The sequence below is a fragment of the Ailuropoda melanoleuca genome, chromosome 2 (genome assembly GCF_002007445.2).
Source record: "Ailuropoda melanoleuca isolate Jingjing chromosome 2, ASM200744v2, whole genome shotgun sequence".
NCBI lineage: Eukaryota > Metazoa > Chordata > Mammalia > Carnivora > Ursidae > Ailuropoda > Ailuropoda melanoleuca.
In genome coordinates, this window is record NC_048219.1 from 185,312,336 (window position 1) to 185,336,942 (window position 24,607).

General features: G+C 45.1%; 1 long non-coding RNA gene across 5 annotated transcripts; it reads left to right on the forward strand.

Moving 5' to 3' along the window:
* Positions 1-230: 230 nt before the first annotated feature.
* On the forward strand, positions 231-22,500 carry LOC109489527. Of its 5 annotated transcripts, none has more exons than XR_004623643.1 (4): positions 231-658; positions 746-867; positions 20,404-20,665; positions 22,327-22,500. It is a non-coding gene; the product is annotated as an uncharacterized LOC109489527 (long non-coding RNA). The 5 variants fall into 5 exon arrangements; XR_004623642.1 differs by having other exon boundaries at positions 20,404-20,624; XR_002142543.2 differs by lacking the exons at positions 20,404-20,665; positions 22,327-22,500 and adding exons at positions 6,702-6,932; positions 7,748-7,840.
* Positions 22,501-24,607: the final 2,107 nt, after the last annotated feature.

A 24,607-nucleotide genomic window follows, 5' to 3' on the forward strand; every position in this document is an offset into this window, starting at 1 on the left:
CCCCGCCCCCCCGGCCCGCCCCGCCCCGCCTTCCCGCCGCCTCCTTTGTGTGCCAGCGGGCCGCAGCGTCCCCGCGCCCGCACGCCGGGACGCCCCCACTCCGGCCGCGGCCTCGCGGATGCCGCTCCCAAGGGCTCCACGTCGTGGGGCTGCGCCCGGAACGCGCCGGGAAACGCGCCAAGCCCGGGGTGCGGCGCCAGCCCCCGCCGAGCTGCACGTGGGTCGCCGGGGTCCGGGTGTGTGGGGGGACAGGGAGGGACCCAGAGGCTCGCGGCGCGTCCCGGGGACGCTGGCAAGTCGTCTTGGCTGCCCCCTGGGGGAGACACGGGGTGCCCCGGGACAGTGCTCACCGGTCTGGGTGATGGGGATAACGGGGACGGGTCGCGGCCGGGGAGGGGCTCACCGCCCCTTGAGACGCTTCGCAGGGTGCCCGGCAGCCCACTTCCCCTGGTCGGCTGGTCGCCGTAGGCAGATGGCAGACAAGGGAATCTAGAAATCCGGATTCGTGGCTGCGGTGACAGCGTGAAGTACCCGCAGAGTCCTGGGAATCCAGCCCTTCCCAGTGGGTAACTACAACGGATGGGACCTTGTGCGCAACAGAGGCGCAGACCTGAGGCCGGCGACATATCCGCCTCTGGCTCCCAGCTGTATTACCCAGGTCTGGAACATGCAGTCCTCCTTTGCGCCAACGTGGGTTTGTGGGGACACAACTTTAATGACATAATTTATGTTGCCCTCGGTGCAGAAGCCTCACCGGCAGGCCCACGGCCCCAACTGTGAGAAGGAAATGTGGTACATCTTCCTCAGACGCAGCCGTGAAATAAGGTGGCCTCTACTGATGGGAGCAACTTGGATGATCTACAATTGGTGTGTAGGCGGCCATGCTAGACTCTGTGTGTGTGTGTGTGTGTGTGTGTGTGTGTGTTGGGGCGAAGGAGTCACTTTTAAAAGTGTAAAATCTGGGCCAGCCTGAGGGTATTCACAGCCTCTCTTACAGGGAAACATGCTATGGGAGGTTTGGCTCTTAAAATAAAAAGGAAGCACAGTCCACAAAAAGAAAACCTGTTTCATTATTTTACAGTCATGCCTAATATTCATATTTAATTACAGGGCAGGATATAAATGCTTTTTCCTTGCTGTTCTCTCTGCCTAACATGCTCTCCCGTGGCCCCTGTGATCGGCTTATGACTGCCTCCTTATAGTCAGGTCACAACTCAAATGTCACCTTCTCTAGGAAACCTTCCCTGACTGCTTGAGCTAAAGTCACTTTCAACTTTTTCCAGCTTACTACTTTCTTCATAGCACTCACCATCATTTGAATTTTTTTTTTCCTTTTACATTTTTCTTGGCTAGTTCTCTTCCACCCTTCCTCATTAGAAAATATACTCCCAGAAAGCAGGGAAGAGAAACCACCATGCTTTTCACCTCTCCCAGTCCCTAGTGCCTAGAGCCAACATGACACGTACAGTAGTTGCTCAATAAATATTTGTTGACTGGTGGGTGAATAAGGGCCAAGTGACTATTGACATGGTAAGTATTGCTCCAGGCATCATGTTAGGGCTTACTGGAGACTGGGAGGCCCAGCTGGACCTGGGAGGAATGCCGTGGGGGGTGGGGCGGGAGGTTCCAGCGGAAAAGCCCAGAGCTGTCTTTGAGAAGCTGGGAGTAGCCTCTTCAGATGGAAGGGAGTCATTCAGGGAACTAGTGCATGGAGAAATAAATGAGAACCAAGAAGTGTGGGTAGAGACCGTTTAGGAAAACCTGCCTGATTCCCCGTGTCCATTTCCGTCTGAATCACTTTTTTTAATTGAAAATTTTTATTGACATGATTATGGGTTCTCATGCGGTTGTAAGAAATAACACAGAGAGGTCCCTGGTATAATTTGTCCGGTTTTCCCCAATGGTAACATTTTGCAAAACTATTATATGATACCCCAATCAGAAGATTAACATTTGATATATTGGTTTATATCTCACACACTTTGGTTAATTTTTTGCAATTTAAAATTGAGAGTAAAGTTACTCTAAGTTTTTGAAAGAAAGCACAGATACTATTTGAAGGGGTTTCGGTCTCTTGTTTTAATGGAGCCAACCTTTTTTAGGGGGAAAATGTTTTATTTTCCCAATTAGAGTGTAATTAGGGTCCAGATTCTTCAGCTATAAAACAATCAGAAGTCTTTGGGACTTACCTCTTTTGTTTACCTTTTAATGACTGCCATTCACTTCCCTGTTCTACCCAGTACTGTCGAAGGAACATTTTGAGCAATACTGTACATGACTTGTCAATTCCGAAATCGACAGGATGCAGTGTTAACTAATCTGCTAAACTAAGCCCAACCGTGAATGTGCCTTTCTCTCTCCTTGGACATTGGATGGGACTGCCAATGAGTGTCTCCCAAAGGGAAGTGATTCAAGACAAAGACCCATTGTGCCACTAGGATATGTGGGGAATACCAACTATGCTTGTTACAGAATGTGCATGGCTGGTGTTGGCCGGCCCTCCTGATGCCCACAGGAGGATCCAGAAGCAATCTCCTAAGCTTTCCATGACATTCAATTGACAAGGCACTTTGACACCCATCATTAGGGGGCTGCCCCAAGGCAGCTGTGTTCCTACCTAGTTGGTGCCCAGGAACAGCCACTCTCCTTGTATTTGACTCTCTTTGAAGTGTATTTCTCATAGACATGTACTTTGAACATGCATTTTCCTCCTGTGTCTACCTCGGTCTTATTTGAGAAATCCAAATTATTATCCTACCTGCCTCTTCCTTTGTGATTCACATTCACAGCAGAATTTCATTTTGTCCTTCAGTTGTGTGGCTTGCCTTAAAGCACAGATAGAGCTTCAAATTGTTTATTCCTTAAAAAAATTTCAGAAGTGACCTGGCACTTAGCCAGCTCCAGCTAGTCTCTGAGTTTGGCTTTGTGTCCATAAGCCGCAGTTGAGAGAAACGCACGAAATGCCCAAACAGAATAAAACAAATGATCTATTTAGTCTCGTTTCCTCTCTTGGAAGAGATCCAGTGTTGAGTGCTTTGGAAGAAGATGAAAATCCCCCTGCCCCACACCCACTGCTCCCCCATACACCCGAACAGTATGACCTTGTATTTAAGGAAAAACTATCCCTACTTCCTAATGGGTGATGGTGTTTTGTCTGGAAGAGTGACCGATGTCACGATAGTAAGATAATAGTCACTCCGATGCTATCTAACCCCTATTTAAAACACATTACACCACAACATTACTTGTTACACAACATTATGGATGCAAATGTTGTTATGTAAGATTGTCTCAACCGGGGGAAAGGAGACTACTTATAACAGTTCACTCGGACAATTAGTTTCTGGGACTGTTGCTTCGGTGTGATTTTTTTTTTTTTTTTAGGCTCACAAAAGGCATTTGTCTTTTTATTTCTCTTACTGGTTGGCTTTTAAATAAATACAATTTTCTTTTTCTGTAACTTCTGAAACAGATGAAGGCAGAGCATCAATTCACACTTTCTCATTGTCACTACTTTTCACAAGAGCTTCAGAGAAAAGATATCAGTGAGCGCCCCGCTAATTATTATTTTGTCCTTATATTTGGCCAAATGGGATGGAAAGCCCCCGGTCCTGAGGATCACTGTGCTACAGCCCCCTTCCATCCCCAACCTAGGTCTTCTTCCTTTCACCACCAAACAATGGATGCTGTCTTCTGACCCCTGCCCCTCTCTGATCTACCTTCTTTCCTGCGTCATTGGGTCTTCTACCCGTCTCACGCCCTTCATCCTTTCCCCTTTGTCTCGCAAAGGTTACCGATAACTTCCAAAGATGCCAGCCCCGGCACTGTTTCACCTTTATCACCTTTGATCTCTTGGCAGCATTTAAGTCTGGTGTTTTGCCCATTTTCGAAACTCCTTAGCCTATTCTGTCTCTTCCAGTTCCTTAGCCAGCCTTTCTCTTTCCCTCGTCATTTCCCTTCTCCCCCTCCACCTTGCGTGTTGCTGTGCCAGCTGCCCTCCGCTGCCTCTCCTCGGGCCGCTCTCTCAGTGGAGTGAACGTTGACTGGCCACACAGCATCTGTTCCTCCTGTCTTGCTAGCCGAATCTGGTTTCCTTTGGAAAATCACTTCTCCTGCTTTCTGTGCCACATTGTTGAGAATGGAAGACAAGGTATCCTTACTTACTTTCTTTGGCCAAGCGGTGGGTCTATGACCAAGCCAAGAGGATCCCCTTCCAGGGCTTTGAATCCTGAGGATTGGGGAAGGTAGTTGGAGCTGACTCATCTCAGCCTGATGAGACGATTCATGAGTTCTTCACCTGGGCCCCCAGAACCATTGTGGTTCCTGTCCCTTGTGAGTAGAGGTCCGCAGTGGACTCCTCATTTCTTTGAGTCTTTTTCACTTTTAGCCAGATTTGGTTTCTTTTGCTTGCAACCAGGGACCACTAACTGACATATCCTAGATGTGTGAAGCTTTGCTTAGTTCTGAGTGAATTCCACACCCGTTATCTACAGATGACCTTGACCTGTATCCCCAGTTTCTACTCACATATCTCCAAATGCCTGGCAGACACCTCCACCTAGTGTCCCATTGCCCCTTCCACCTAATAAGTCTAAAGCCCACTTATTCTCTGCCTCCTCTAAGCCGTTCTTCCCATGGCTCCCTAAGTGTTCTGGAGGAATGACTGTCTTCTTGGTCACTGAAGCCAGAAAGAGAAGGAGTTCTGGCTCCTCCTCTTCCCTTTCTTCATCCATATCCAGTCATTCCCTGAGTTCTATTAATAGTTTTCCCCCCCAAATCCCTCTTATTCTCCTATTTCTCTCCCCCCACTCTTTTTTTTTTACTAATCCAGTTGCTTATCACTTGATACCTGGACCACTCCAATAGCACCTAGCCATTCTCTCAACTTTCAGATTCTACCCACTGTTGCCAGCTTTAATCACGCCGCCCTGACTTAAAATAATTCCATTTTTTATCATTAAGGTCTAAATTCCTTGGCTTAGGCAATCTTCTGTAGAGGTCACAGCTTCCAGAATTAGACTACCTGTGTTCAAATTCCCTTCTCACCACTTTGTGATTTTTTTTCAACTAACTTAACCTCTGAGCCTCAGTTTCCTTATCTGTAAAGTGGAGGATTGTGATAGTATAAGCTTAACATAGATTTATGTGAGAATGAAGGAGTTAATCTATGAAAGGGGTCTGTTTAGCTGGGTAAGCTAAGTACGTACTCAGTAGAAAATTATTACAATGAAAGCTCTCCGCGATTCAACTCCAGCCTACCTCGCTAGCCATATGTTCTCGTTTGCTCTAAGATGGTCCTAAAGGCTTTACTAGCCAGGATTTCACACCTAAATTCATACCGTACCATCATTCAAACCGCCCCCTCTGCTCCGTATACCCTTCTCTCATTCTGCCTGTATCAGTTATCTACTCTTGCACTACAAATTCTCCCGATCTTAATCGCTTAAAGTAGCCATCTTGTTTGTTCATGATTCTGTGGGTTGGTGGAACAGGGTTCAGCTGAATGGTTCATCTCTGACTCACTGGTGTCGTCCGACCTCATTCGTGCACCTGCAGGATCAAGGTGGCCTCACTCACAGTTATGGATGTTCAACAAAGACGGTGGGAACCCTCTGCCACCAGTCGCCTCCAGTGTTTTCGTCTTCATGGGCCTTTTTTCCCTCATCGTATTTCAGACTGAGGGCATTCCCTCTACACAGATTTTCCAGCAGTACTCAGACTTCTTGACATGACAGCTCAAGACTCCAAGAGGGTGAAAACAGGAGTGGCAGTACCTTGGAGGGACGAGCCTGGGATTTAGCACGATGTCACTCTGGCTGCATTCACAGCCGGCCACAGAGCTATCTCAGGCTGAAGGAGAAGTAGACTGCCTCCGGATGGCAGATACCATGGGCGCCTTGGGCTGCTTAACAAGATACCGCAGACTCGGGGGCTTAGATAACACATGTTTATTAACTTAAAGTTCTGGGGGGCTGGAAATCCTGGACAAAGTTAACGTCAAGGTTGGTTTCTGGTGAGACTTCTGTTCTTGTCTTTAGATGGCTGCCTTCTTGCTGTGTGTGTCTGTGTTCTTTGAGAGAGAAAGAGGGAGAGATGGATCTTTTGTGTCTTTCCTCTTATAACGACACTAGTTCAATTGGATTAGAACCCCACACTTATGTCCTTTACCTCCTTAAAAGCCCTATCTCCAAACACAGTCCCATTGAGGGGTGGGGCTTCAATGTACGAATTTTGGAGGGACACATTTTAGTCCGTAACAAGAGGAGTGGAAAAATCACATTGCAAAAGGCTCATGAAGGATAGGAGGGATGGCTGTGCCCACTTTTGGACATCTTCCACCACCCTCCTCCACCACTGAAATAATTTCCATCCTTCACAATTTCCCCCCTCAGCCTGGTTGGCCTTGATGGGTCCTCACTCAGCACTCTGCAGATCTAAGTGTGGGTTGCTTAGTTCACATGACCACATCCTGCCCTGGATGTGAGCAGTTGGTGTAGGCTCTAACCTCAAGGCAATGGCCATAGTTTTTTTATATCTTTAAGTTCTCATACAGTGCCTTGCACAGGGAAAGCCGTAATAGATGTTTGTGGAATGAACCAACAACACAATTAATTTTACTGTTCCCAAAACTGTCACTCACAGACCAAGCGAGGTTTGGCACTTGAGCAGTTTGCATGTTCTCAGTCTTCCATTTCTTCCAGCTCTTCAGACCATTGCATGCAGGAAGAACTCAGAAGACGGCACAGAGGCCTGGGTACTGGTCCCAGGGCTGCCACCTCTTCCTTGTGACCCTGGGCAAGGCATTTGATTTCTCCCAGGCCTCAGTTTCTTCATGTCACCTAGAAGAATAACAATACCTTTTTCGGGTTGTGAGAAAAGAATATGATGATTTAGGCAAAAGCATTTTGTGAAGTCACAAGAATTTCACAGATGTGAGTATTTGTGTTATTCTGGTGGGGCTATCATAACAAAATAATGTAGACTGGGTGGCTTAATGAATAGAAATTTATTTTCTCACAGTTCTGGAGGTTTGGAAATCCAAGATTTCCATCATGGTCAGATTCTGGTAAGACTCTCCCCTTGAGGGGCACCTGGTGGCTCAGTCAGTTAAGTGTCCGAATCTTGGTTTCAGCTCAGTCATGATCTCTGGGTGGAGAGACGGAGCCCCTGCATCGGGCTCCGAGCTGGACATGGGGCCTGCTTAAGATTCTCTTTCTCTCCCTCTGCCCCTCCCCACCTCCTCTCTCCCTCTAAGGAAAAAAAAACGATTCCCCCCTTTGGGGGTTGCAGATGGCCTCTTTTTGCGCTTATGCAGAAATCCAGAGAAAGAGTTCTGTGTCTCTTCTCATAAAGACACTAATTCTATTAGATGAGGGCCCCACCCTTATGACCTTATTTAACCTTAATTTCTTCCACAAAGGCCCTATCTCCAAATTGGTCACACTGGGAATTTGGGGGGGAGGGGGAGACAGACAGTCAGCCCATCACATCGCTGTTGTTAATTCTGAAGCCCACAGCTGATCTTCATTAGTCTGGTTGGGTCCCTTGCTCGTGGTGCTCCATACCAGCACTTTCCGCAGGCATTCTACAGTGGTTGGCACATTGCGGAAATCAGTAAATGATAGCATTTGTTACTGTTTTCCCAGTCCCTAAGAACAGATGTTGGGGGAGGGGAAAGTGAAGCTAAGTGTTCTGCGATTAAATAGAGAAAAGGGTCTGTTGTCTTAGGTCCCCACCTTTACACCAGGTTCCAGAGCTTTCGGAGCACTGTGTTGGTTTGTCTCCAAACGCCCAGGAAGACTCCCGAATCATCAGATGACACCCAGACTGAAGGGGTGGAATAACCAGCTTTCTCAAGAAGAGCTTCTGAGTAGAAGAGAAGAGCTTCTGAGTAAGAAAGAAAAAAAATTATTTTTAAAAAATTGCAGGCTGCCCAACCAGCTCCGTGGCTGGTTACCGGGCAGGAGCTGACACTGCGTCTCGTTCTGCAGCAACGTGCTTCTCAGCAGTGCAGGCCACCAGCCTCCCACNATTTAGATTCTAGGGTTTGAAAGAATGAGGACAAGAGTTTCCTCATTTTTCCAGAGTAAAGTAAACAGAATGTGGTATAGCTGGGAGATTTCTCAGACTCCTGCTCTCCTAGCACCCTAACTTGGCTTGTCCATGATGACCTGTGGAACCAACCAGCCCCTGGAGAAATGTGCAGGTGGGTGAGGCTTTGACCCATGCTCTTCCTCAGCTTTCGGGGGCTTCTCCTCCTTCGTCTCATTTCTATAGGCATCCTCAGGCCCCCGGCATTCTCGTGTGGGCTTCTTGCACCCTTCCCAAGTGGAGCTCTTCCTCTCTCTGACTCCTGGGAGGCCCAATAAATTCGGGCTCTTCCCTCCGCACATCAACACTCACCTGCCCTGTGCTTCATCCCAGAGGACTGGCCAACTAAGGTGATAAATCAAGTTCAACACTGGCTTTTTTTTCCTTTTTAATGAGATCCTTTCTTGTCCNTGAGATTCTTTCTCTCTCTCCCCCTCTGCCCCTCCCCCCCATCAAATGACAAAAAAAGCAAAAAACAAAAAACCCTGAGATCAAGACCGGAGCTGAAATCAAGAGCCAGATGATTCACCAATAGGGCCACCCAGGCGCCCCAAGACTGATTCTGATGAAAGAATAAAAGCCAATTCTTAAGTGACACCAGACACGGAGATCCATGGTCACTTTTTAAAGCAATAACCCCTAAAGGACCCCTGGGAGACACTCTTCAGCTTCTCCAGGCTACCCTCTGCACAATTCTAAAGGCTCGAGGAGGAAACAATTCCGCTGCAAGGCGGTCTGTGTGAGCTTTGACTCACTGCATCTCTGAACACACGCTGTCAATGCCTGAGTCATCTTAGCATCGAACATCTTCTCAGCAATTCTGGGGTGAAGAAGGGGCCTTATAGATCCTCGGTCAGCATGTTTTAGAAGTGTAGTCCTAGGATGGTCCGCAAGGTCATCTGAGAGAGGCTTGTTAAAATAATGCACCTGGGAATTCATCTGCAGATCGATTCATTCAGCATTCATCTGAATTGGAATATTTTATTTTATTTTATTTTATTTTATTTTATTTTTTTAAAGATTTTTAAAATTTATTTATTCGACAGAGATAGAGACAGCCAGCGAGAGAGGGAACACAAGCAGGGGGAGTGGGAGAGGAAGAAGCAGGCTCATAGCAGAAGAGTCTGATGTGGGGCTTGATCCCATAACGCCGGGATCACTCCCCGAGCCGAAGGCAGATGCCCAACCGCTGTGCCACCCAGGCGCCCCTGAATCGGAATATTTTAAACAAGCCTGCCAGATATCACTTACACATACCCATCTAAGCACCGATGTCGTCTGAGCCCTTACTTCTGAAGATGTAATTTTTAGACCGGTAGTATCAACATTGCCCAGGAGCTTGTTCAAGTTGCAGAATTTCAGGCCTGTCCCCAACCTCCTGAATCAGAATCTACATTTTAATAAGATCCCCCCTTGAGTCATATGAACATTGAAGTTTAAAGTTACTGGTCTAATCCACTTGNCTGTCATGTCCTCAGTCGGTGACAGATTCCCAGCCTTCCCTAGTTTTTCAGGGTCTTGACTAAGGAATACACGGCAGGTGCTTTGTAGACTATCTCTCAATTTGGGTTTGTTTGCAGTCTCTGTCGTGATTAGACTACAGTAGTGGGTTTGGGGGAGAAGACCACAAAGGTGAGGTGCCCCTCCCATCACAACGAATCACGACAGTATTCTATCAATAACATCACCGGTGTAGTTAACCCTGGTTATGTGGGTGAGCTCGTGTTTGCCATGTTTCTCCACTGTTAGGTTCTTATTTCCCCCCTTCTCAAACTCTGTTCTTCAGCTACCTGTCCCTCAGTTCAGTGCACCCCCAAGGAGATCAAGTTCCACCTCCTGGAGGTAGCAAATCTACTTAAATTGAATGGGAGATCTTCCGTGGGGGAAGAGTTGTCCCTTCTCCCCGTGGATATATTAAATTCGATTATTTATTTATGAATATGAACTTAATTTTAGTTTACTTTGGAGTTGGGGTTGTAATACCATACCACCCTATTCATTTTGTTGTTCAGTTTTGTCCAGATTTTGCCATTGGTAGGTCCTCTTCCATCCCTGTGACATGCCCCCATCCTTTTGTCTTTTGGTTACTTACTTGCTTTCTGGAACTCCAGGAGGCTCCAGGCTCATCTTACTTACGTACCCAACCCTAGAATCAGTCATTTATTCAAAGAGCCCTGGTTCCTGCTGTTGGAGAACAGCACTGAGAAACTAATATCTGGGCACTCTGGCTGTTTATTGCTACTAAGACATGGAGCACTTCTGAAAGCTGAAGTTTTGATATTATACCCATAGGCATTAAATAATCCACATGGTTCCTCTTCAGTGCTGTGTCTCAGAGCTTACTCTGATCCACTCATGAGAAAAGGTTTTCATGTGTTCCAGTGCACACAGTTTGGTAATAGTTGATATCTCCTTGCATCTTACTCATGGGAAAGTATTTCCTGTATACCACAGCAGTACAAACAGCTCAATATAGTAACATGTCAAGATGGGTAGTCACATAATAAATTCAATACTCAGGTCAAAATCTGGAACGTGCCTATGGAGACATTACGATACCCTGCAGCACACTCGTTGCCAACCAATATGTAGCAGATATGGTTGCTTATGGTACATAAGTTACGTACACAATTCTCATTCATTCATTGTTAACAAACACTAAGAAATGGCAGCAAAAGGGAGAGACATTGATTGGGTAATCATATGCGCATATAATGACAACTGCCAATGCCATCCCCCTTTCTTGCTCACAGATATTGGATTTTGTTCAGCCATCTATTCATCTATGTCTCTGATAGCTGTTTCAGAAGTAAATCCTGATTAATCTTGGCCAATCATGATAATTCCATTCTTTTTGCCAATATTTGTTTAGAGACAGAAGTAATTTACAGGGAAGTCAATTGCGGGGAGAGTATCTGAGAAAGATGGTCTTGATAATGAAAACAGATTCATACTGAAAGAGATCCCTTCTACTTGCTGCCCAGAACTATACCAGCCATTCTGTGACCATGAGAAGAACTGAGGTAACATGCTGAGGACAAAGAGACAAACGATGGAAAGAACCTGGGTCTCTGATGATGTCATTGAGTTGCTCCTAACCAGCCCAAGGGGGCCCCTACCCTGGAATCTCTTGTTATGTAAGATAATAAGTGTTCCTTATTGTCTTGGCAACTTGAATTATTTCATTTACTTACAGCCAAAAGCATCATAATAATCATGTCCTACTTTAGAATATTTTAAAGCAAGTATTAACTTTTATTTAGATCCAAGGCCCTTTTCAGAACTCACCCATCCATCCATCCAACCTTCCATCCATTTATTTTTAACAAATATTTACTAAGAAATGGCAGCGAAATAGAGAGCGATAGAGAGAGAGAGAGACATTGAGCAAATAATCACAGGCACATATAATGACAAACTATGATAAGAAGAAGGGAAAGTTTAAGGAACTATGTGAGAATAACTGAAGGATACAGTTTCACTTAGCACATGATGTGAGAGCCATTATAGGGGGTGGAAGGTATTAAGGACAGGGTACTGCATGTGCCAAGCCTCCAGGTGGGATGCAGCATAATGCCCTGGATGAATCTGCAAGACATCTGTGGAACAAAGGGAAAGATGGGGGAAAGAGTAGCACATGACTAAAGATTTGGTAAGGTCCAGATGACAGAGGATTGATCTTGGAGACCATAGTAACGACTTTTCTCTCTCTCCTAAGAGAAAAAGGGATAATGAAGGGCTCTGAGAATCATGACCTGACCAGTTCATTTTGGGCACCTTTGGGCTCAGTCTTGCCATAGTCTTGCATTCAAATGCATAACACTGTCAGTGAGCATTCTAATCATTACTTGGGCCCCTTAAAGTGGATTCTCGACAGAAAGTATGAGAGCTCTCCCAGTATCTATTTGCTCCTCTTCATTTTCCAGGCTTCCTTGCAGTTTGGTTGAGACCATGAGATAGGGTTTGGCAGTAATGATGTAAGTCCTTTCCAGGTCTGATTCTTAAAAACATGTGTGTGATCTTTCAGTCCTTGCTTCACCTGCTACCGTCAACTTGGAGGTCATCTTTCTGGACAGAAAGATGTCAAAGGGTTGTGGGGACCTGCAGAGATCAGACTTTGGGTGAGTGAGACATAAGACCCCCCTTTGTAAGGCCCTGGGGTTTCGGGGTTTCTTTGTTACTGCAGTGTAATGTAACTGTATTAGCTCCATCCAGCTGCTGTAACAAATTACTACAAACTGAGCGGCAACTGAAATTTCTGGAGGCTAGAAGTCTGAAATCAGGGTGTCAGCTGGGTTGTGGTTTCTCCAAAAGGTCTAGCAAAGAATCTTTCCTTGCCTCTTCATAGTTTCTGGTCCTTCTGGCAATCCTTGGCATGCTTTGGCTTGTAGCTGTATCACCCAGTCACGTGGATTTCTCTTCCATGTGTGTCTGTCTCTGTCTGTCTTCAGATGGCCTTATAAAGACACCAGTGTTGGATTCAGGGCCCTACTCAATCCCGTATGACCTAATTTTAATGGAACCAGTCAGCTCTGCAAAGACCCCATTTCCAAATAAGGTCACATTCAGGTTCCTAGTGGACACACATTTTGGAAGGACGCTATTCAAACCACTACAATAAACTAACCCAGGATATAATTTATAACACACAGTGGTATTTCTTAAAACCGCCACTTCTATCACCCCCAATTCCAGGGCAGCTCTGGAACCTGTCACTTCTTCCTTCCCCCTCTGTTCTACTTTCTCTTCCTCAGTTTTCAGACCGCAGGGCCATTGTTCTATCATGTCCTCACCTTTTCTCCCACCTTTATGTGTGCCATCGTTTCTTACATTCACCTTAATTTAAATCACAGCAATCCTGGGAACTGGGCTGGCAAAGGCAGAACCATAGAGGGCAGAGCAAAGGGGAGGACATTAAGAGGCACAAGCCAAAATATTTTAGTGTATGAGTTAATATGTTTCCATCAAATCTGCATTTCAAGAGATCATTCTGGCCAGGGTTGAATCTGATGATGGGGAGCAGACAAGAGCACGCATAGATCAGGAGGTCATTGGAGGCTATTGTAACAGTCTTGGGAGCTTGGACCAGGGTGATGGTAGAGGAACGTGGGTGCAGATGTAGTCCAGGGACAGTACTGAGAAGACATAAGAAGGGGGGGTGGGGGAGAGAATGTGACCAAAGCTATGGACCCTGTTTTCAATGAAATTCACACTCAAAAAAAATTATTTTTAAATATTTATTTAGAGCGTGAGCATGAGTGGGAAGGGCAGAGAGAGAGAGGGAAAGAGAATCTCAAGCAAACTCCACACTCAGCAAGGAGTCCGACTTAGGGCTCAGTCTCAGGACCCTGAGATCACGACCTGAGCCAAAACCAAGAGTCAGACACTTAAGTGACTGCCCCACCCTGGCACCCCTTGTATAAAAAATTTTTTATACAAACATAATGACTCCTGTTACAGACTCCTGAAACCCGTTTTCATTTCTGAGCTTAAATCCTGGTTCTCAGGAAGTAGATTCAGGCCGCTGGAAAAGCTGCCTCCTCATCCCAGTTCCTGATAGCTATCGAATGACACCCAGGCTGAGGTTATTCTTTGTGAGGGGTGTCTGGAGTGGTTCCATGTTGCCCCAATGAGTGAAGCCATCAGCTTCAACAGCCCAGTGTTTGAATGAAGCAGGGCCCTACCTGCCTGGAGATAGGCCAAGGGGACAGCCACAGAAAAGGCTTTTATAAATATTCTTTTCCAAAAACAATGAGCAGAGAAGAGATGTAAATTCCAAATGCGAAAAGCCAGTGGCTATCCAGGGGAAACCTGGAGCCCAGTTAAGAATAACTGCATGTTATTGTATGAGTAACATACTGTTATTCAGTAACAGAATGCCTCGTATGGATGCCAAGAAATGGGAGGGTAAGTTAGAGGGGATAGGGCTGATGGCCCCGTGACCCCCAGTCCTGCTTGTGTGGAGCCAGGCAGCTCACGGCAGCCCATCCTGGTGACTGCAATTGCACGTTAAGTGTCTTCAGTCTACATGAACACTCACCACAGCTTGTCCCTCACCACGTGGGGCCAGTCAATAAAACTGGACTTCTGCTTTGCAAACTGTGTTGTGATGACATGTTCAAGCTTGGTCCCCAAGCATGTGGGGTCCTCACCCACAAACTTGTAGGGAATGGGGGTAAGCTGACTCAACGGGGCTGGGGTCACAGTGACTGATACAGTGGGGGAGTGACCATTTGGGAGATCCTGTCTAAGGCAGGGAGCCAGCCATCTTAAAAAGACTGGGTTTAATGTGACTGACATCAGGACCCTAGTGGTCCAGTTTGGGGACTGAGGGTACAGTAGTAAGCTCTCTGAGCAGTTGTGGTAGTCAGCATCAGTGGATAGTAGCATTTTCAATCCAGGGAGAACGTATTTGGAACAGGACAGTGTTACTGACAAATGGCTGGTAGGTCGAGGAACAAGGTAGGGTTCCCCTCACTGGAGAAAGAAGGTGACAGGAACAAGCTGGGCAGGTTCTGGGGTTTCTGGTCCACCAGTGGATGGATCAGGAGCCTGGGTGGACATAGTGCCTGGGCACATGAAGTACTGAATTTGAGTGGAGCTGTCCTGGGGTTGGGAGTAAGTACATAAGTTCTAGTTCTGGTTCTGGAACTCATGAGTGATCATCTATCTAGGTTTGGGACCAAACACTGAGCATGGTTCTAGTGGTTTGGCAACTGCTAATATGTCACCAGGCATGTCTCTCATTGGCTCAGGAGCTCTGCCTGAATGACCCGTCAGGTCATCATCCTGGGCACGTCTGAGATAGTCAGGCACTGCCACGTGGGTTCCCGCTGACTCTCGAGACCAAGCCCAACCCCCCATGCAAAGCCCAGGGGACTTAATTGGATTTCTTATAGCTGCCCTTCCACCTTCCCCCAGAACCCTCAGGCAGCTTCCCACCAGCCTGGGTTCTCCGTCTCCACCACCAGCACTGGGTATTGTCCCTGGGAAGACAGTGATATCCAGCCTGGGCCATGGAACAAGACGACATGGTTTGGATTCCAGGCTCCGATACTTCCTACAAGTGTGATCTTGAGTACATTTCCTCACCCTCTGACCCCTAGTTTCTTCATCTGTAGATAAGAAAAATAACCCTAAAGCAAGGGTGAATAAGAGAATTAAATGAGATCATGCATGTAATGCATTTGATGCAAACATATAAATGCTACTTGATTATTATTATATCTCACAATTGGCTGATTTGGTTGGCGGCTGATCTTATAGCTGGGGCTGCTCGCCAAGCTTGCCCTGGATCCTCCTTCCTATGGCTTCTGCCTCTTATTCAGCAATCTGAGATGTGGAGACGCTAACCTACCTCAGGCTGAGATGCCTTAATACACTCTAGGTAAACTGCCCTTGCCTTGTGCGAGGGGATGCTCACGTGTGTATATTTGAGAGGAAAGATGGGGATCAAGGCCTAAGTTAATTCCAAATGATCGTTCCTTTTTAAAAAATCATTTCCATTCTGAATGAAGAACAAATAGACTTCTGCCTGTTCTGGGAACACAGTGAAAGTGACACCTCTCCTTTCCAAAAAGCTTGTTAAAGGCTGAGTTCGTAGGACTGATGGCAGAAGATTGTCTGATCACTCAGCTTGATTCATAGTGGGATTGGGGATAGGTTTAAGAATGGTAAGTATATGAGAAGATATTTATAGGAAGGGTAATGCCATCTTATTCTCCACCATCACTGATAATAGTACAAGATTAAGTTAAATTCATTATAAGAAGAAAGATTCGGTTGGGGTAGAAAGAAAAGTAGACAGAGATAGCTCTAGTAAGAACCAGCTTAGAAAATACAAAAATTGGAATTGTTCTAGATATGCTTGAAATCACATTTCACATGGGAAATGCTGTGATGCGAACACAGGCAGGCATCCATTCTGGGTCTGTTCAGTCTGCATGGTTTCATAAGGAAATAATAATTAATATGGCATTTGTTAGTGATAATAGATTTATTTCCTTCTTTGCTTTTCATTGTCCATGTTCATTTTCCCTTTTCCATATATGCTCTACTCCTTTTTTCACATCGCCTTAGTGATTTTAACAGGATCTTCTTAATACCAATTAAGCTGAAAGCTAATACCCTCTGTCCTTTCAAATTGCCCTTAACATACTTTATCTTCCACCTTCACCCCAGGCCTTGTCCGTGGAGTGTTTTTAACAATATTTACAAATTTCTACATAGAGCTGAAGATGACAGAGGACGAGGGAAAGGAGTCTTTGCTTTAGGTCTTATTCTGCTTCCCACAATATTCTGAGCTTGCTCTTCCTTGTAGACTTCTAGTGCTTGATTTCCCAGCACTGTTTTCAGGAGTCAAGTTATGGAACCCTGATGTAGCTGTCTGGAACTATCTCCCTTCCCTTCACACATTCTCTGCCCTGCTGGGAGCAGTCTTCATGGGCCTGCCAGTTGAGGTGGCCCAGCCCTCCCTTGGGCAAGATTGAGAAGGCGACACAAGTTAGGCCAAGTAGACGCTCTCTTCCTGGAATTGGAATCATAAGCAAAATGGTACAGAAAGGCTGAAAACAGTTGAAGATTATTCGTCATGACAATAGCAACTTGAAGAGGCAACACGTAAATAGTTTCTAGCACCTCGAACCTGGAGCTCTGCTCTTCCTTATCTTTCTGGAGCCTGCCATGTTTTGTTTTGTTTTTAGCTTCTCTGTTGATTATGAGAGCCATGCCATAACCTTCCCAGTGTGTTCCTCTTTGCTTAATTTAGTTACGGTTGATTTCTGGGTTGTAATCAAAGAACCCCCAAAGACACTCCGATACACTGTTCTTCATGAGATTATCAAACACAACAAAACAATTCCCATATGTCCTTTTAAATATTATCTTTCCTTGCTCAAAGGCATTAATAAAATGTTGATTATTGGCATGGAGATAGTTGTAACATTTGGGGGGAGTCACCAGATGGTGACATTACATATTATTTCCTAATCCAATTTATCTCAAAATGTGTGTGTTTGTTAAATCTTGAGGAAATGCTTTATCATCATGATTATATTATAACTCTGCTGTCTAAAAACCTAACTATAGAGTGTCTTGTGGGAACAGAATTTGGATGTGATGAAAGCAGTTCTTTGGCAATATCTCAGAAACAGGCACCCTAACTTCAAAATAATTTATGTCCAAAATGTCAGAAGGCAAACAAATATCCGCAGTGGGGGAATATTTCTTAAGTGGATGCAGCCAATATGCAGATTTTATTACAGCTCTGTCCCAGGAACCAATGACTTACCCATGGCTGTCACTCACACATAAACCTTTCAGATTATGACAAATGCTTCTTTGATATGTAGGCTCTGCTCTCAGCAAAACCCTGCAGTGGACTCTGACCAGAAGCCATATGGGTGGTGGCAAAAGACCTTTCCTTTGGATTACAAGGGAGATCGCAGATGAAATTGTTATGATCATGCAGGGGCTAGAAAATTTAGAAGAGGAGGTCCATGGACATTAAAAAAAAAAATTGACCAGAGTCATTTTGATAGATCAGACCAAAGAAGAGAATAACACTGAACCCAGTACCATTGACTCTTAGAAACTCCCACCGATAAGCGTCAAAAAGAAACAAAATATAGTCAAGAGAGAGTATTTTCTATTCTGCTCGACTTTCAGCTCTGGGGTTTCAAACAGCAAACATTAATTAGCTCATGAGTTTCTGGGTTGGCTGGCTAGCTCTCCTGGTCTTAGCTGGGCTTGCTCATGAATCTGGGATGAGTTGGGGGGCTAGCTCCCTGCTGGCTTTGTGATCTTGGCTGTACTCACATGTTTGGTGGTTGGTTGGCTGTGTGCTGGTCTAGGATGTTCTCAGCTGGAACAATGAGGCTCTTCTCTACTCATCCTCCAGCAGGCTGGCCTCTGTTCAGAGAGCCATGTCAGGGTTCTGAGAGAGAAGACAGGTGAAACGTTTTTTGAAAGTCTGAGCTCAGAACTAGTACACAGCCATTTCTACCTCAACAGGTGAAGGAGCTATGAAATCACATTACAAAAGGTATAGATATAGAGAGGCATGAAACATTGTGGGCAATTGAAATTTCCCACACTCAAGCATGTCGCAACTCTGCTAATCTGGTATTTTTTGCAACATCAAGTGGGAAGAATGGGCAGAGAAGGGTAGTAAACAGAGAGGAGGGGGTGCAGGAGAGTGAGAGTTCATGTGGGTTGAATGTCAGAAAGAATTCTGGGGATTTGGCAAACGAGAGGCTTCAAACAACTTCCGTATAAAAAAGAAATGGGTGTGAGAGGAAATAGGGTTTGGATATGGTTTTCATGGTTTAGGAATTTGATCCCTTCTGATATTCTATAAGAGATGCAACTAAAGAATGGAATTTCCATTAAGTTACTTTTTTGGCTATGGAGCCATGCATTTTTCCATGCAACTGTAAGAAGGAGCTATGTGGGATCCCAGGACTTATTTGGATTAAACATTTAGATGTCTAAAGGAAAATCTTAAGAAAAGAAAAAAAGCTCTTCCAAACTAGAGGAAAAGCAAAACATTGATTTCCTCCCTGCCAAGGAGGTCAATCAATCACATTTAGATATGTAATATTTTTTGAGCGCTATCAGGTTTAGCATGTCAAAATTTTGAACAAATGTGGTGCTCTCTGAAGACTTTGTGATTTTAGTTTTTCCAAATATCCATGAAAATGTAAAGAAATGATGTATTGACTAATTCCTAAGGGTTCGATGCTGCCGGTGTACTTGAACATTTGACAGCTCCCCTGAGCACATACTCTTTGGTTCACGCATTTCTGTCCTAATGGTGTTGGTGCTTGAATTCTCTAATAATACCTATAGAATGAATGGGAGATGCCTTGGAAGCCAAAACTTGAGGACTTGGAAGTTAGCCTATCTTGACTTCAAATCCTGACTTCAACTCTACTAACTATGCGAACTGGGGCATGTTTCTTATCTGACTAAGCTTTTTTTTAAAAAAATCGTGACATGAAGATAACAATCCTTTCACAAGAGTTTATTGTAAGAATTAGGGAAAATGTGTAATCAGTCCAGTACATCAACGTTTATCTTTGATTCCTCGAAAAGAGGCTGTACAGCAGCCTTTACTGAGGCAGTGTCAAAATACTATAGCTTCCCCAAATTTGGTAAAATAAACTTGTCTGAAGTCCAGGGTCAGGAAGCCATTGGACCAGCAAAGACCTGTCTTCTCATGATTGCTCGTAGGAGAGAAACGAAGGGATAGCCACCAATTTATGTGTTGGTGCTAAGTGTTAGGTGCTGTGCTACTGGAACCATTTAAAAATAAATCATCAGATATAGATTTTATTTTCTATATAGTTATTCCAGATCTCAAGGCACTTACAATTTAGCTGGGAATAAAAGACAACAGAAAACTTCGAAATGCAGCAAGTGCTCCTCAAACGCTAAATTGGGAGCTTTGGGACCTTCAAGGGGAAATCAACAAAGGCTGAGTGGATACTGAAGATGAGGCAGTCTCACGGTAAAGAGATGGCAAAGGGGGTGCTCTGAAGGAATGCCTGGGGGTCGATGTAGATTAGAAAAGAAGGTAGAAATTAGACGAGGGGTTGGGGAGTGGGGAGGTTGATCAGCTAGGAAGAAAGTAGATGATGAAGGGTTGTGAAAGTCAAGCAGGGGACCCTTGACTGGCAGATTGCTAACAATTTCATGATAAGTGAAAGAGATCATGAAGATCAGTCCCTGGGCGGGGGGAGGGGAGGACTGATTTCTGGGGCAGAGCCTGGAATCAAGTGTCGGTTGGCAGGGAGTCAGGCAAACGGTGGTGGAACCTGGCCCAATGTGGTGGTGGTGGTAGGGGCGGGAGAAAGTCGCAAAGACTCTTCGCTACCGGAGTTTGGGGGAGCTATAGTTTCTCCTGAGCCCCATCTAGTCTAGACTGACCAGTGCTATCCTGGCTCAAACCTCTGCTCTGGGCATAGATCCGAAAGGCTAAAGCTGTTCTGTTGGATAGCGGATGGGTGATCGGAGACGCCCTTATTGTCAACTTTGCAGAAACCAGGGTATTGCCTATTAGCTGCTCCCAAACAATGCCTAATCCTTCAAGTACTTGAGAAATGAGGATGCGAACAGCATGTCTCACCTGGCAACACATACAACAGTTACAATTTTCTTTCTACCCAAACTCTGTAATAAGACAGAGGGAAATTTCTCTCCCTATCCCTGGGCAAGGGACAAATAGAAAACTGGAACGTGGGATGGAATAACATGGGTCATCCCCTCAATTACTAATGTTTATTTTTGCCTTCGCCGGATTGTCAATTACAGATAAACAGGCTCACGCAACACTTCGGTGAAAACGCAAGGTCAAACAAGTCCTCTGATTTAAGTGTCAGTGGGACTTCTGGGGATATACTTTTCCGCCAACTAAAGGATGAGAACTTGAGGAGTTTTCTGTGACATCTAGTAAATGACATCTGTCGCCAAGCTGGCATTCAGCACGGAACAAAGGAAGGAAAAGACTGAACTGAAGAATCCCAAGAGTCAAGGTCAACTCCCTTCTCTTCTGACACATCTTCTGATGGAGAGGGTCTGTCATGATGGATGAAGGGGAGGGGGGAAGGGAGTATTATTCTTGAAGGGGAGCGATATTAAAATTTAAAGCTTGATATTTACGTGCAAATAGCATTCATAGGAATCAACAATTTAAAGCAAATTAGAAGCCGTTTGACTTTATGTAATCAGCAAGTAGTTACTGAAGGCCCACCCTGTGCCAGGCTCCATCCCAGGAATGAGGAAACAAGTCCCAGCTCATATGCGGTTGACACGCCAGTGGGGGAAGATATACAATAGCCTATAAAAATGTGCTCTGTCAAGTTGTCATAAGTGCTAAGAAGAATTAGTCTGGGAATGGGGATAGGAACAGACTTGATAAGGTGATGTGCTCCTTTAGACAGAGAGCTAATGGCAGGCCTTTCCAATGAGGTGATATCTGAGGAAGTGAGAGGCTAAGTCACGTCGACACCTAGGGAAAGAGTGGCCCATGCAAAGGGATTAGTATAGGGGTGCCAGGTAAAATACGGGATTCCCAGTTTTAATTGAATTTTAGATAAAATATCAAGTTTTTTTTAGTATAAGTATGTCCTAAATATTGCACGAGACATATTTATACTAAAAAAAAATCATTTACCTAACATTCAACTTGAGTTGAATGCTCTATTTTTATTTGCTAAATCTGGCAGCCCTTGTCAAAATCTTGAGGAAAGATGGTGCGTGTGTTCAAGGGACACTGGGAAGGCCAGAGACATGAGCAAGGGGAGCCTGACGGGAGTTGAAGTCCTAGAGATGGCAGGTGGCTGGGTTCCAGAGCGCCTGGGGGCCACTGTAACAACTTTGGCTTTTCCTTTGAGTGTAACGGGAAACCAGTGGGAGGCTTTGAGCAGAGAAGTGTTGAAATTCATTCATTTTTTCCCAAGTGTTTAATGAATTTCATTCAATAATCATTCAAACAAATTATTGAATATCTATGGCTTTACTGAACTAGGACAGTGTTGAGGTCCTATTTTTGCTTTCCAGGTCCTCAACCACTATTTACCTTAACCAAACAGGTAAATAACAATATAAATGCTTGGATCAGCATGGGTGGTTTCACCCAGAGTACCATTGGTGGATGGGTTACTTGGGCTAGAAAAGTTTGGGAAGCATTCTGGAGGAGGCTAGACTAACTGGTCCAGGAAGGACAGGGGGGAAGGTTCCTATCTTCCTTCTATTTCAAGCCTGCAGGTGTTGTTCTCTAAGATATGGATGGAACTCTGGGGGGTATTTTGACCTTTGCATCCACTGTATCCTGGGGATGGGGCTCCTCTTGTACACCATGCCTGGACAGCATTTTCAGAACCCAGTGGACTGCAGGAGGAGTGTAAGTCCCCCAAGTGAAGGGTCAGAAGGCCAGGACTCCCAACAAAGTGGATCTTCTCCATCCTGACGCACCATGTGCACAGCCCTTGTCTAGAGTAGGAATGTGGACTTCAATAAAGGTACATTTAATACAACAACCATTACTTTTCTTTAGGGATTCTTCCCTCTGGGAAGTTAGCACCCAGAAAAATTCCTGGCACACCAGAGAAGCTTATAAATGTTTGTGGAATAAGTATCCAACTTTTGCAACAATTTTCAGAAAGCATTTTGAAGTGTTTCTAATGGAGTAATCAGCTTCACCAATTAGCTTTAATTTAACTCATTTTTTTCCAGACTCTCTGAGTGAGCACAGAAGAGATCACATGTTCTGTGGCTTCTTTGAAATGGCCTGAGAACCTCAGAGAAGGGCCATGCTTGTAGTCTGGAGCCAGAAGACCCAGGGGACCAGAGCCTAGGTCTTAAGGCCTGCTGCACCTGTACCAGCCTGGGAATACCGTCAGTGTAGACTCTCTCTTCTCTAATAAAAAGTTCAATTACTGTAATGGCTGGTGGCATTCTCTGAAGATGGGCCAGAAACAAATTTGTGGAAACTGCCTAATTTCATTTACTAGGCCTGTTATAACAAATTACCACAGACTGGGTGGCTTAAACCAGCAGAAATGGATTCTTGCACAGTTCTGGAGGCCGTGCCCTCTCCAGTCTTTCAGAGAGAATCTTTCCTTGCCTGTTCTATCTTCTCGTGGCTCCAGGTCTTCCTTGGCTGCGGCAGCATCACTCCGACCTCTGACCCTGTGGTCACATTGCCTCTCCCTCCTCTGTCCCAACATGCTTTCTCTCTTATAAGGACACTTGTCATCAGATTTAGGGCCCACATGGCTCATCTCAGCTCCAGATCCATAGCTTAATTATATCTGCAAGACCCTTTCCCCAAATAACTTCACATTCACAGGTTCCAGGGGTTAGGATGTGGGTGTATCTTCTGGGGGGAAGGGGACACCATTGAACCCATTACATGCCCCAACATATAAAAGTGAGGGGTTCAAGAAAAAAGGAAAGTATATGAAAGTGAAAATGTGTAAGAAAATTGCTGGTATTATGTAGTCTGTAGAAACACACACTGTAGCCAGTGTTGTGACTGCCCTGTTCATAGCCCCTCCGCGGCCACCATTCCCAGACACACCAACGGCGTCTACCTGCAAGCTTCTCTCACTCTGCCTAAGGGTTTTCTTTGGTGGCTGGATTGTGTTTGGCCCATGAGCAAGCGAGGCAGACTGAAAATACCAAGGAATTCATGCTCCAGGGGAAAAAACTTCAACTGATGATGGATAGGATGTAGGGGTCAATACCCCAGCTTCCTTACCCCTCTGGTGGTATGACTTGAGGAAAGTAAGCTCTAGCCAGTCTCTCAGAGGTCTCTGGTGGGACTGAGTCCTAATTGCCCATAGCAGTAACTTGCTCATTAACATACCCAGAATCGCCTTCTTCCCTTTCTCCTTCATCTTCCCCTTCTCCCCAGTAAGTGCCTTCCTAGAATCACCTCCTTGACCTACTACTTGCACACAAATACTTGGCTCAGGATCTGCTCCAGGAAAAACCCAGCAGAAGACATGTAAGTATATATGCTTCTGTTTACTTAGTAATTATTATGTCATCGTGCTAAGAACTGTCATACCCAATTTACTATCAGCATAGCCGTTTGAGAGCCACATTATTATCATTTTACAGAATCAGAAGCTCAGACAATGTAAGCACCTCACTTACGAGTTCACAGGTGATAATAGATGGAAAACTGGGATTTGAATTGGCTCTTTGGGGCTTCAAAACCCATGCAATACCTTCTTCCTTAATGAAGGCTCCTGTCTTAGATTCCCCAGGAAACAGACCCTGAGATGGAGATCGGTGTGCAGAAAGATCATTGGGGAGTGTTATCAATAGCAATAATAATGGGAGACTGATGAAAGCAGGCTTGGTCATAGGGAGAAATTGGACTATGACGCACTCACAAAAGCCTCATCTTATTCTAAGGGGAGCTCAGAAACTGGTGTAGCCCCTCAGAGTTGTCCTGCCTTGAGACAAAGGGCCTTGTTCTTTATACCCTGCCAGGATCATCCAGTCATTGGATGTGAGCTGCCAGTGAGAAGAAGACATGACCTTGGGTGAGGTAACTCTACTTAACATAGGGCAATTTCTGGAGGGAAACTCATCTGAAGTTGTTTGCTGTTAACACTCCCAACAAGTGGGGGGAATGGGTTCTTTAATCTTGAGAGGGAGGATCTGAGTGTTGACTAAAATGTGCTCTACTCTCTACTCTTCACACTGCTTAGATCCAAGTTTTTCATATAATACGTTCTGGGAATAACTCCTAAAGGATTCTATAATCTCTTTCCTTGGGTAAACTTATAAGAAAATACATTATGAGGATGATCTATAGGCCCCACCACTATAGCTGGTCTTAAAGCTGTAACTGATCTGTCCATTCTAGATTTGTCAATATCTCTCACTCTCAGCTGCCATTTCTGCTGGTTTGGGTGGTTTACTTGGTGGAACAACCCAGAGCCTCAACCCTGAGGGCTCCGAACGTTGGTCAGTATGCCCTTCTTAGGCTGTGCTTCCA